The sequence below is a fragment of the Alosa pseudoharengus genome, unplaced genomic scaffold (genome assembly GCF_046254945.1).
Source record: "Alosa pseudoharengus isolate Yale_2024_CS ecotype anadromous, Long Island Sound unplaced genomic scaffold, YU_APseudo_1.1 YU_APseudo_1.1_scf_292, whole genome shotgun sequence".
Taxonomy (NCBI): Eukaryota; Metazoa; Chordata; class Actinopteri; order Clupeiformes; family Clupeidae; genus Alosa; species Alosa pseudoharengus.
This window is the reverse complement of record NW_027468716.1, coordinates 1-11,702: the sequence shown is the minus strand read 5'-3', so window position 1 is coordinate 11,702 and position 11,702 is coordinate 1. Positions and strand designations below refer to the sequence as shown.

At 45.7% G+C, this 11,702-nt stretch overlaps 1 non-coding gene and 1 pseudogene across 1 annotated transcript; one reads left to right on the top strand and one right to left on the bottom strand.

Moving 5' to 3' along the window:
* Nucleotides 1–6,337: 6,337 nt before the first annotated feature.
* Nucleotides 6,338–6,857, bottom strand: LOC143099483 (NADH-ubiquinone oxidoreductase chain 6-like; annotated as a pseudogene).
* Nucleotides 6,858–9,275: 2,418 nt separating this feature from the next.
* Nucleotides 9,276–10,230, top strand: LOC143099486 (18S ribosomal RNA). The gene has a single exon (XR_012981633.1). It is a non-coding gene; the product is annotated as an 18S ribosomal RNA (ribosomal RNA).
* Nucleotides 10,231–11,702: the final 1,472 nt, after the last annotated feature.

The window sequence follows — 11,702 nt, the reverse complement described above, 5'->3', positions numbered from 1 at the left end:
TCATGGACGAGATTAACGACCCCCATCTAACTATTAAAGCCATGGGACACCAGTGATACTGAAGCTATGAGTACACAGACTACGAAGACCTTGGCTTCGACTCCTATATGGTTCCTACACAAGACCTAGTACCAGGACAATTCCGACTACTAGAAACAGACCACCGAATGGTTGTTCCAATAGAATCTCCTATTCGAGTTCTTGTATCAGCGGAAGACGTACTTCACTCCTGAGCTGTTCCAGCACTAGGAGTAAAAATAGACGCAGTACCAGGACGCCTGAATCAAACCGCCTTTATCGCCTCCCGTCCCGGTGTATTCTACGGGCAATGCTCTGAAATTTGTGGTGCAAATCACAGCTTTATGCCAATTGTGGTAGAGGCTGTTCCTCTAGAACACTTTGAAAACTGATCCTCACTCATACTTGAAGACGCCTCACTAGGAAGCTAAACTGGGCCTAGCGTCAGCCTTTTAAGCTGAAGATTGGTGGCCCCCAACCACCTCTAGTGACATGCCTCAATTGAACCCCGCTCCTTGATTTGCAATTCTTGTCTTCTCTTGACTAATTTTCCTAACAGTCATCCCCCCAAAAGTCCTAGCCCATAATTTCAACAATGAACCTACAACTGTAGGAGCTGAAAAAGCTAAACCTGAACCCTGAAACTGACCATGATACTAAGCTTCTTTGACCAATTCATGAGCCCCTCTTACCTAGGTATTCCCCTTATTGCGGTAGCAATCGCACTCCCATGAACTTTATACCCCACCCCTACAACACGATGATTGAACAATCGAGTATTAACCCTTCAAGGCTGATTTATTAATCGATTCACACAACAACTTCTTCTTCCTATTAACCCAGGAGGACACAAATGAGCAGTTCTGCTTACATCTTTAATGCTCTTCCTTATTACTATCAACATGTTAGGACTTCTCCCCTACACATTTACACCAACTACACAACTTTCTCTTAATATGGGCCTTGCCGTCCCTCTGTGACTAGCCACAGTAATCATCGGTATGCGAAACCAACCTACAGCTGCCCTAGGACATCTCCTCCCCGAGGGCACCCCAGCACCACTTATTCCTGTACTAATTATTATCGAAACGATTAGCCTGTTTATCCGACCCTTAGCCCTTGGAGTCCGACTAACTGCCAACCTAACAGCTGGCCACCTACTCATCCAACTAATTGCTACAGCAGCATTTGTTCTTCTCCCAATTATGCCAACCGTGGCCATCTTAACAGCCACAATCTTATTCTTACTCACTCTTCTAGAAGTTGCCGTAGCAATGATTCAGGCATATGTCTTCGTCCTACTCTTAAGCCTATACCTACAAGAAAACGTCTAATGGCCCACCAAGCACACGCATACCACATGGTAGACCCAAGCCCCTGACCGCTCACCGGAGCAATTGGCGCCCTGCTGCTAACATCCGGCACTGCAATTTGATTCCACTTCCATTCAACCCTCCTTATAACTCTAGGCCTAGTACTAACCCTCCTAACTATATACCAATGATGACGGGACATTGTCCGAGAAGGGACCTTCCAAGGCCACCACACCCCTCCAGTTCAAAAAGGACTACGTTACGGGATGATCCTGTTCATTACCTCAGAAGTATTCTTCTTTGCAGGATTTTTCTGAGCCTTCTACCACTCAAGCCTAGCACCAACCCCTGAACTAGGAGGTTGCTGACCCCCAACAGGAATCACACCCCTGGACCCATTCGAAGTACCACTATTGAATACAGCCGTCCTTCTGGCCTCCGGTGTAACTGTGACATGAGCCCATCACAGCCTTATAGAAGGAGAACGAAAACAAGCCATCCAATCTCTTACCCTTACAATCCTTCTGGGCTTCTACTTTACTTTCTTACAAGCCCTAGAATACTATGAAGCCCCCTTTACGATCGCAGATGGAGTATATGGATCAACATTCTTTGTGGCCACAGGATTCCACGGCCTACACGTAATTATTGGCTCAACATTCCTGGCTGTTTGTCTTCTACGTCAAGTACTCTACCACTTTACTTCAAACCACCACTTTGGATTCGAGGCCGCCGCCTGATACTGACACTTTGTTGACGTAGTATGACTATTCTTATACGTCTCTATCTACTGATGAGGATCATAATCTTTCTAGTTAAAAGACAGTACAGGTGGCTTCCAACCATCTAATCTTGGTTAAAGTCCAAGGAAAGATAATGAGTCTAATTATAACTATCCTAGCAATCACATCAGTACTATCAATCATTTTAATTATTGTTTCGTTCTGACTACCACAAATAAACCCCGACGCAGAAAAACTTTCACCTTACGAATGTGGATTTGACCCCCTAGGATCTGCCCGACTGCCCTTCTCCCTGCGGTTCTTCCTAGTAGCTATTCTATTCTTACTATTTGACCTAGAGATCGCATTACTACTTCCCCTCCCCTGAGGAAATCAACTGCTCGACCCACTAACAACCGTCTCATGGGCCACCGCCATCCTTGTTCTCCTAACATTAGGTTTAGTCTATGAGTGAATGCAGGGGGGCCTTGAATGAGCCGAATAGGGAATTAGTCCAACTAAAGACTTCTGATTTCGGCTCAGACAATTATGGTTAAAGTCCATAACTCCCTTATGACCCCGGTACACTTCAGTTTTAGCATAGCATTTATCCTAGGCCTAATGGGCCTGGCATTTCACCGAACCCACCTTCTCTCTGCTCTACTATGTTTAGAGGGCATGATGCTATCACTCTTTCTTGCTCTCTCTTTATGAACCCTACAAACAGAAGCAACAAACTTCTCTGCAGCGCCCATATTACTCCTCGCCTTCTCTGCTTGTGAAGCCAGCACTGGTCTTGCCCTACTAGTAGCAACAGCTCGAACCCACGGAACAGACCGACTACAAAGCCTTAACCTCCTGCAATGTTAAAAGTGTTAATCCCAACTCTAATGCTCTTCCCAACGATCTGGTTAACACCCAAAAAATGACTTTGGACATCTGCCGTATCCTACAGCCTAGTTATTGCCCTACTGAGTCTAACCTGACTCAACTGGACAGCAGAAACAGGGTGAACCCTGCCAAACAGCTATATAGCAATTGACCCCCTTTCTGCCCCCCTTCTAGTCCTAACATGTTGACTCCTCCCTCTAATAATCCTCGCAAGCCAAAACCACACGCAGTCTGAACCTGCCTCCCGGCAACGTATATACCTTAGCCTCCTGGCCTCCCTTCAAACCTTCCTTATTATAGCATTCGGGGCCACAGAAATTATTATGTTTTATATTATATTTGAAGCAACCCTTGTCCCCACTCTTATTATTATTACCCGATGAGGTAATCAAGCAGAACGCCTAAATGCGGGCACCTACTTCTTATTTTACACTTTAGCGGGATCCCTCCCACTATTAGTTGCACTACTAACCCTACAAAATTCAACAGGAAGTTTATCAATGATTACCCTAAACTTTTGTCAACCTTTAACTCTGATCTCTTGGGGGGACAAAATCTGGTGAGCAGGCTGCTTAGTGGCATTCCTCGTAAAAATACCCCTCTATGGCGTTCATCTCTGACTACCAAAGGCGCACGTAGAAGCCCCTATTGCCGGGTCAATAGTCCTGGCCGCAGTTTTACTAAAACTTGGGGGTTACGGCATGATTCGAATGACCACAGTCCTTGACCCCCTCACCAAAGAAATAGCCTATCCTTTCATCGTGCTCGCCCTCTGGGGAATCATCATAACAGGATCTATCTGTTTACGCCAAACAGACCTAAAATCACTAATCGCTTACTCCTCAGTAAGCCACATAGGCCTAGTAGCTGGGGGTATTCTTATTCAAACCCCCTGAGGCCTAACCGGAGCAATTATTTTAATAATTGCCCACGGACTAGTCTCATCGGCATTATTCTGTCTGGCAAACACAAGCTATGAACGAACACACAGCCGAACCATGGTCCTAGCACGAGGCATGCAAATACTATTCCCCCTAACAGCCACATGATGATTTATTGCTAACTTAGCCAATCTTGCACTCCCCCCACTCCCTAATCTTATGGGAGAAGTAATAATCATTACAACCATGTTTAACTGATCTCCTTGAACCCTCGTCCTAACAGGGCTCGGCACCCTGATCACAGCCGGCTACTCCCTCTACATGTTCCTAATGACTCAGCGAGGCCCAGTACCAGCACATATTACAGGATTAACCCCTTATCACACACGAGAGCACCTTTTAATTGCCCTTCACTTAATCCCAGTTATCTTACTTATCCTTAAACCAGAGTTCATGTGAGGATGATTCTACTGCAGGTATAGTTTAACGAAAATGTTGGATTGTGATTCCAAAGACAGGAGTTCAAACCTCCTTATCCGCCGAGAGAGGCCTGTAGCAATAGAGACTGCTAATCTCTACCCCCGCAGTTAGAGTCTGCGGCTCACTCGGCCTTTGAAGGATAACAGTCATCCGTTGGTCTTAGGAACCAAAAACTCTTGGTGCAAATCCAAGCAGAGGCTATGCAAACCACACTGATTTTATCATCATCACTTACACTAATCTTTGCCCTCCTAGCCTACCCTATTCTTACAACGATTGACCCTACACCAAAACCCCCCGGTTGAGCCGTGTCCCACGTAAAAACCGCAGTTAGTGCCGCATTCGTGGTCAGTCTTTTACCCTTATTCATCTTTCTAGATCAGGGAGTAGAGACAATCGTTACCACCTGACACTGAATAAACACATCCACTTTCAACATTAGCATTAGCCTAAAGTTCGATGCCTATTCAATTATCTTTACGCCCATCGCCCTTTACGTGACCTGATCCATCCTTGAATTTGCCTCCTGATACATACACGCGGACCCCTACATGAACCGATTCTTTAAATACCTCCTCATGTTCTTAATTGCTATAATTATCTTAGTTACAGCCAACAACATATTCCAACTATTTATTGGTTGAGAAGGAGTAGGAATTATGTCCTTCCTACTAATCGGCTGATGATACGGCCGAGCCGATGCCAACACTGCAGCCTTGCAAGCCGTAATTTATAACCGAGTAGGAGACATCGGACTAATTATAAGCATGGCCTGGTTTGCCATGAATCTTAATTCATGAGAAATACAACAAATCTTTGCACTCTCCCACAACATAGACATAACCCTCCCCCTTCTAGGCCTAATCATTGCCGCAACAGGCAAGTCGGCCCAATTCGGACTTCACCCTTGACTGCCTTCCGCAATGGAAGGTCCTACGCCAGTCTCCGCCCTACTGCACTCAAGCACAATGGTCGTAGCAGGAATCTTCCTCCTTATTCGACTGCACCCTCTTACCCAATCTAACCCCACAGCATTAACCATTTGCTTATGTCTAGGTGCACTAACAACACTATTCACTGCCACATGTGCTCTCACCCAGAATGACATTAAAAAAATCGTAGCCTTCTCTACTTCAAGTCAGCTGGGACTTATGATGGTAACAATTGGGCTTAATCAGCCCCAATTAGCCTTCTTCCACATTTGCACCCATGCCTTCTTCAAAGCAATACTCTTCCTCTGCTCCGGATCAGTAATCCACAGCCTTAACGACGAACAAGACATCCGGAAAATAGGAGGCCTGCACAACCTAGCACCTTTTACATCTACCTGTCTGACAATTGGAAGCCTAGCTCTAACAGGAACCCCCTTCCTGGCCGGCTTCTTCTCAAAAGATGCCATCATCGAAGCCCTAAACACCTCTTACCTAAACGCCTGAGCCCTTGTCCTCACTCTAATTGCAACCTCTTTCACGGCTGTCTATAGCTTCCGAGTTGTATTCTTTGTTACCATGGGAACCCCCCGATTCATGCCTCTCTCTCCAATCAACGAAAATGACCCTGCGGTTATCAACCCAATTAAACGACTGGCCTGAGGCAGCATTGTAGCAGGACTAATTCTTATTTCAAACACCCTCCCTACAAAAACACCCATTATAACCATACCCCCTATACTAAAACTAGCTGCTCTTATCGTCACAATCATTGGACTTCTAACAGCCATAGAACTAGCCGCCCTTACTGCCAAACAATTTAAACCTACCCCAATCATTAAACTACACAACTTCTCAAATATACTTGGCTACTTCCCCGCAACAGTACACCGCCTGGCCCCTAAACTAAACCTGGTTTTAGGCCAAACAATGGCCAACCAACTAGTAGACCAATCCTGATTTGAAGCCGCAGGCCCCAAAGGGCTAGCTTCAGCCCAGGCAAAAATATCCGCCGCCACTAGCGACGCCCAACGAGGGATCATCAAGACATATCTAATAATCTTCATAATCACCACAGGACTGGCCACCCTTTTAGCCTCTACCTAAACAGCCCGTAAAGCCCCCCGACTTAAACCACGAGTCAACTCTAACACTACAAATAGGGTTAGCAATAAAACTCAAGCGCATAACACTATCATAACACCCCCTGAAGCATAAAGCATAGAAACCCCACCAACATCTCCCCGAACCATCAACAATTCTTTACAGCTACTCAACACCCCCGCACTAAAATCATATCATGACGAGCCAAAATAAAGTAGCCCTGCAACGACTACCACAAAGTAGAACATTGCATGCTCAAAGACAGACGCATCCCCCCAGCTTTCAGGGTGCGGGTCAGCTGCCAAGGCAGCCGAATACCCAAAACTACTAACATCCCCCTAAATAAATTAAGAAAAGAGCCAAGGCCAGAAACGGAGACCCAAACATTGCTAAAACAGCACAACCCGCTCCAGAAGACATCACTAACCCTAATGCCGCGAAATACGGGGCAGGATTGGATGCAACACCTACCATCCCTAAAACAAACCCAAATAATCAAAGACACACAAAGTATACCATAATTTCTACCCGGATTCTAACCGAGACCAATGACTCGAAAAACCACCGTTGTTATTCAACTATAGAAACCCTAATGGCAAGCCTACGAAAAACCCACCCACTCCTAAAAATCGCTAACGACGCACTAGTCGACCTCCCAGCCCTTCTAACATTTCAGTCTGATGAAACTTCGGCTCACTTTTAGGGCTGTGTTTAGCAGCACAAATTTTAACAGGATTATTCCTGGCTATACACTACACTTCTGACATCGCAACTGCATTCTCTTCTGTTGCCCACATTTGCCGTGACGTAAACTACGGCTGACTGATCCGAAGCATGCACGCAAACGGAGCATCATTCTTCTTTATCTGCATTTACGCCCACATTGGCCGAGGACTTTACTACGGCTCATACCTTTACAAAGAGACATGAAACATTGGAGTAGTCCTTCTCCTTCTTGTTATGATGACTGCCTTTGTAGGCTACGTTCTCCCCTGAGGACAAATGTCTTTCTGAGGGGCCACTGTAATTACCAACTTATTATCTGCCGTCCCATATGTGGGGGGCGCACTAGTAGAGTGAATCTGAGGGGGCTTCTCCGTAGATAACGCCACTCTAACCCGATTCTTCGCATTCCACTTCCTATTCCCTTTCGTAATTGCAGGGCCACAATCCTCCACCTTTTATTCCTACACGAAACAGGATCAAATAACCCTGCCGGCCTTAACTCGGACGCCGATAAAATTTCATTCCACCCATACTTCTCCTACAAAGACCTTCTAGGCTTCGCAGTTATACTACTAGCACTAACCTCATTAGCCCTCTTTTCACCCAACTTACTAGGAGACCCAGATAATTTTACACCCGCCAACCCCATGGTCACCCCACCCATATTAAACCAGAGTGATACTTCCTATTTGCCTACGCCATCCTGCGTTCAAATCCCCAACAAATTAGGCGGAGTACTAGCCCTTCTATTCTCCATTTTAGTACTAATGGTTGTTCCCATTCTACACACCTCAAAGCAACGAGGTCTAACATTCCGACCTATTACACAATTCCTATTCTGAACTTTAGTAGCAGACGTCATCATCTTGACATGAATCGGAGGAATACCAGTAGAACACCCATACGTCATTATCGGGCAAGTAGCCTCAGTCATCTACTTCTCTGTATTCTTAGTTCTCGCCCCGCTAGCCGGATGAATAGAGAACAAAGCCCTAGAATGAAACTGCCCCAGTAGCTTAGTTCAAAGCGCCGGTTTTGTAATCCGGAGACCGGAGGTTAAAGTCTCCCTGAGGCCCAGAAAAGAAAGATTTTAACTTCCACCTCTAACTCCCAAAGCTAGTATTCTAAGTTAAACTATTCTCTGGCGACACGCCGCCCGCCGCCCGCCGCCAAATATATGTACTTTGGTATACAAATGTTGTATACTCATAGTATGTACAATATCCATGCACAGATGGTATAGTACATACTATGTATAATTATACATATATATATGGTGTAGGTACATACTATGTATAATCCCCATTCATATTATGTCAGGTAAATGACTGCTTTACATTACATAACTGAATCTAAGAACAACACAATAATAACCAAATAACAATAAATAAGGACAAAGCAAGTAATAATTGAACTAAGGTATACATAAGCATTAAATTAAGATTCAGAATATAAATAAGAAAACCTGATAAATAGATTAATCCCTATTACTCCATCAAACCATTTTCCTTGCGTTACCCATCAAAAATAGATATATACTTATTTAATGTAGTGAGAACCGACCAACACGACTAAATCGTGCATACTCTTAATGATAAGATCACGGACAAAATTGTGGGGGTTTCACAGAATGAACTATTCCTGGCATTTGGTTCCTATTTCAGGGCCATAAATTTATAATCCCCCTAAGAATTGAACTTTCCAGGCATAAGTTAATGGTGGCATACTAACGACTCGTTACCCACCATGCCGGGCGTTCACTATACATGCATCTGGTTCCTTTTTTTCCTTCACTTTCACTTGGCATTTGGCGACTCCTTCCTAATGTTAACGTTTAAAGGGTGTACATTTCCTTGAATGAGAAATAACTGTCCAATACTCCATCAACATTCATCGAAGAACCACATAAGTGATATCAGGTGCATAATAGATCAGTTCTCAACCCACACTACCCTATTATACTGCCCCCCTTCTTTGGAAAACTAGGAGGTTTTTTCGCGCGACAAACCCCCCTACCCCCTACGCCCGAAAAAGTCTAATATTCATGTCAAACCCCGAAACCATGGAAAGACTCGACTGGCGTCTTCAACGAGTTCTGTTACGTGTTGGTATATATAGTGTTGCAAAAAGATGTTACTGTGTGGCTAGTGTAGCTTAAGCAAAGCATAACACTGAAGATGTTAAGATGGGCCGTAGAAAGCCCCACGGGCACAAAGGTTTGGTCCTGACTTTATTATCAGCTTTAACCCAATTTACACATGCAAGCCTCCGCACCCCTGTGAGGATGCCCTCAATCCCCCCGTCCGGGGACGAGGAGCCGGTATCAGGCACACTTTTTAGCCCAAGACGCCTTGCTTAGCCACACCCCCCAAGGGAATTCAGCAGTGATAGACATTAAGCCATAAGTGAAAACTTGACTTAGTCAGGGTTAAGAGGGCCGGTAAAACTCGTGCCAGCCACCGCGGTTATACGAGAGGCCCTAGTTGATTCACTCGGCGTAAAGAGTGGTTATGGAGAATAAAATACTAAAGCCGAAGACCCCTTAGGCCGTCATACGCACCTAGGGGCTCGAATTATAGACACGAAAGTAGCTTTACCCCTTCCCACCAGAACCCACGACAGCTGGGACACAAACTGGGATTAGATACCCCACTATGCCCCGCCGTAAACTTAGATATTCCAGTACAACAAATATCCGCCAGGGGACTACGAGCGCCAGCTTAAAACCCAAAGGACTTGGCGGTGCTTCAGACCCCCCTAGAGGAGCCTGTTCTAGAACCGATAACCCCCGTTCAACCTCACTACTCCTTGCTTTTCCCGCCTATATACCACCGTCGCCAGCTTACCCTGTGAAGGTACTACAGTAAGCAGAATGAGTAATACTCAAAACGTCAGGTCGAGGTGTAGCGTACGAAGTAGGAAGAAATGGGCTACACTATCTGATCCAGATTATTCACGGAAGGTTGTCTGAAACGACAATCCGAAGGTGGATTTAGCAGTAAAGGGGGAATAGAGTGCCCCCTTGAAGCCGGCTCTGAAGCGCGCACACACCGCCCGTCACTCTCCCCAACAACCGCCTACACCAAGGTAAATAACACAACATCCGTCACAAGGGGAGGCAAGTCGTAACATGGTAAGTGTACCGGAAGGTGCACTTGGAATAATCAGGGTGTGGCTGAGACAGTTAAGCGACTCCCTTACACCGAGAAGACATCCATGCAAGTTGGATCACCCTGAACTAAACAGCTAGCTCAGACTATAAAAACCAAATTAAATGATATAGATAGTCCTACAAAAAGCTAAAAGCACAGACTAAACCATTCGACCACCCCAGTACGGGCGACAGAAAAGGAAATAAAGACGCTATAGACAAAGTACCGCAAGGGAAAGCTGAAAGAGAAATGAAATAACGCACTAAAGTAGATAAAAGCAGAGACTACATCTCGTACCTTTTGCATCATGATCTAGCCAGTAACCTCAAGCAAAGAGACCTCTAGTTTGAACCCCCGAAACCGGACGAGCTACTCCGGGGCAGCCTATTATAGGGCCAACCCGTCTCTGTGGCAAAAAGAGTGGGAAGACCCCCGAGTAGAGGTGAAAGACCTACCGAGTCAGGTTATAGCTGGTTGCCCAAGAAATGAATAGAAGTTCAGCCCCGCTGCGCCCTCGCCCACAACAGTTTTACTTAAACAAGGCACAAAGGACACCCGCGGGAGTTAGTCAAGGGAGGTACAGCTCCCTTAACAAAGACACAACCTTAAACAGGAGGCTAAGGAATATATTAAAACTAAGGCCCTAGGTTTCAGTGGGCCTAAAAGCAGCCATCTGAACAGAAAGCGTTAAAGCTCAGACCAACCCAAGCCTATTATAACATTAAATCTCCAAAGCCCCTAGTATTACTGGGCCATCCTATGCCCCCATAGGAGGGACCATGCTAGAACGAGTAATAAGAAGAAAGACCTTCTCCCAGCACATGTGTAAGTCGAATCGGACATCCCATCGACAATTAACGAACCCAACAAAAGAGGGCAATGCACCACCGCCGCCCTAGGCCGAGAAGACCATGTAATAGAACATCGTTACCCCCACACAGGAGTGCTTAAATCAAGGGAAAGACTTAAAGGATAAAAAGGAACTCGGCAAACCTAAACCCCGCCTGTTTACCAAAAACATCGCCTCCTGCCACCACTAATTATAGGAGGTCCCGCCTGCCCTGTGACCAAAAGTTTAACGGCCGCGGTATTTTAACCGTGCAAAGGTAGCGCAATCAATTGTCTTTTAAATGGAGACCTGTATGAATGGCATAACGAGGTTTAACTGTCTCTTTTTCCCGGTCAATGAAACTGATCTACCCGTGCAGAAGCGGGTATACACACACAAGACGAGAAGACCCTATGGAGCTTTAGACGCCAACCAACCACGAAAAGCGGCCGCTAACTGGACCCTCAAACAACGTGATTATGGCACAAGCGTCTTCGGTTGGGGCGACCACGGGAGATAACAAAGCTCCCGAGTGGATAGGGGAACACCCTAAAACCCAGAGCCACAGCTCTAAGTCACAAAACATTTGACCAATAATGATCCGGCTTTATGCCGACCAACGAACCAAGTTACCCTAGGGATAACAGCGCAATCCCC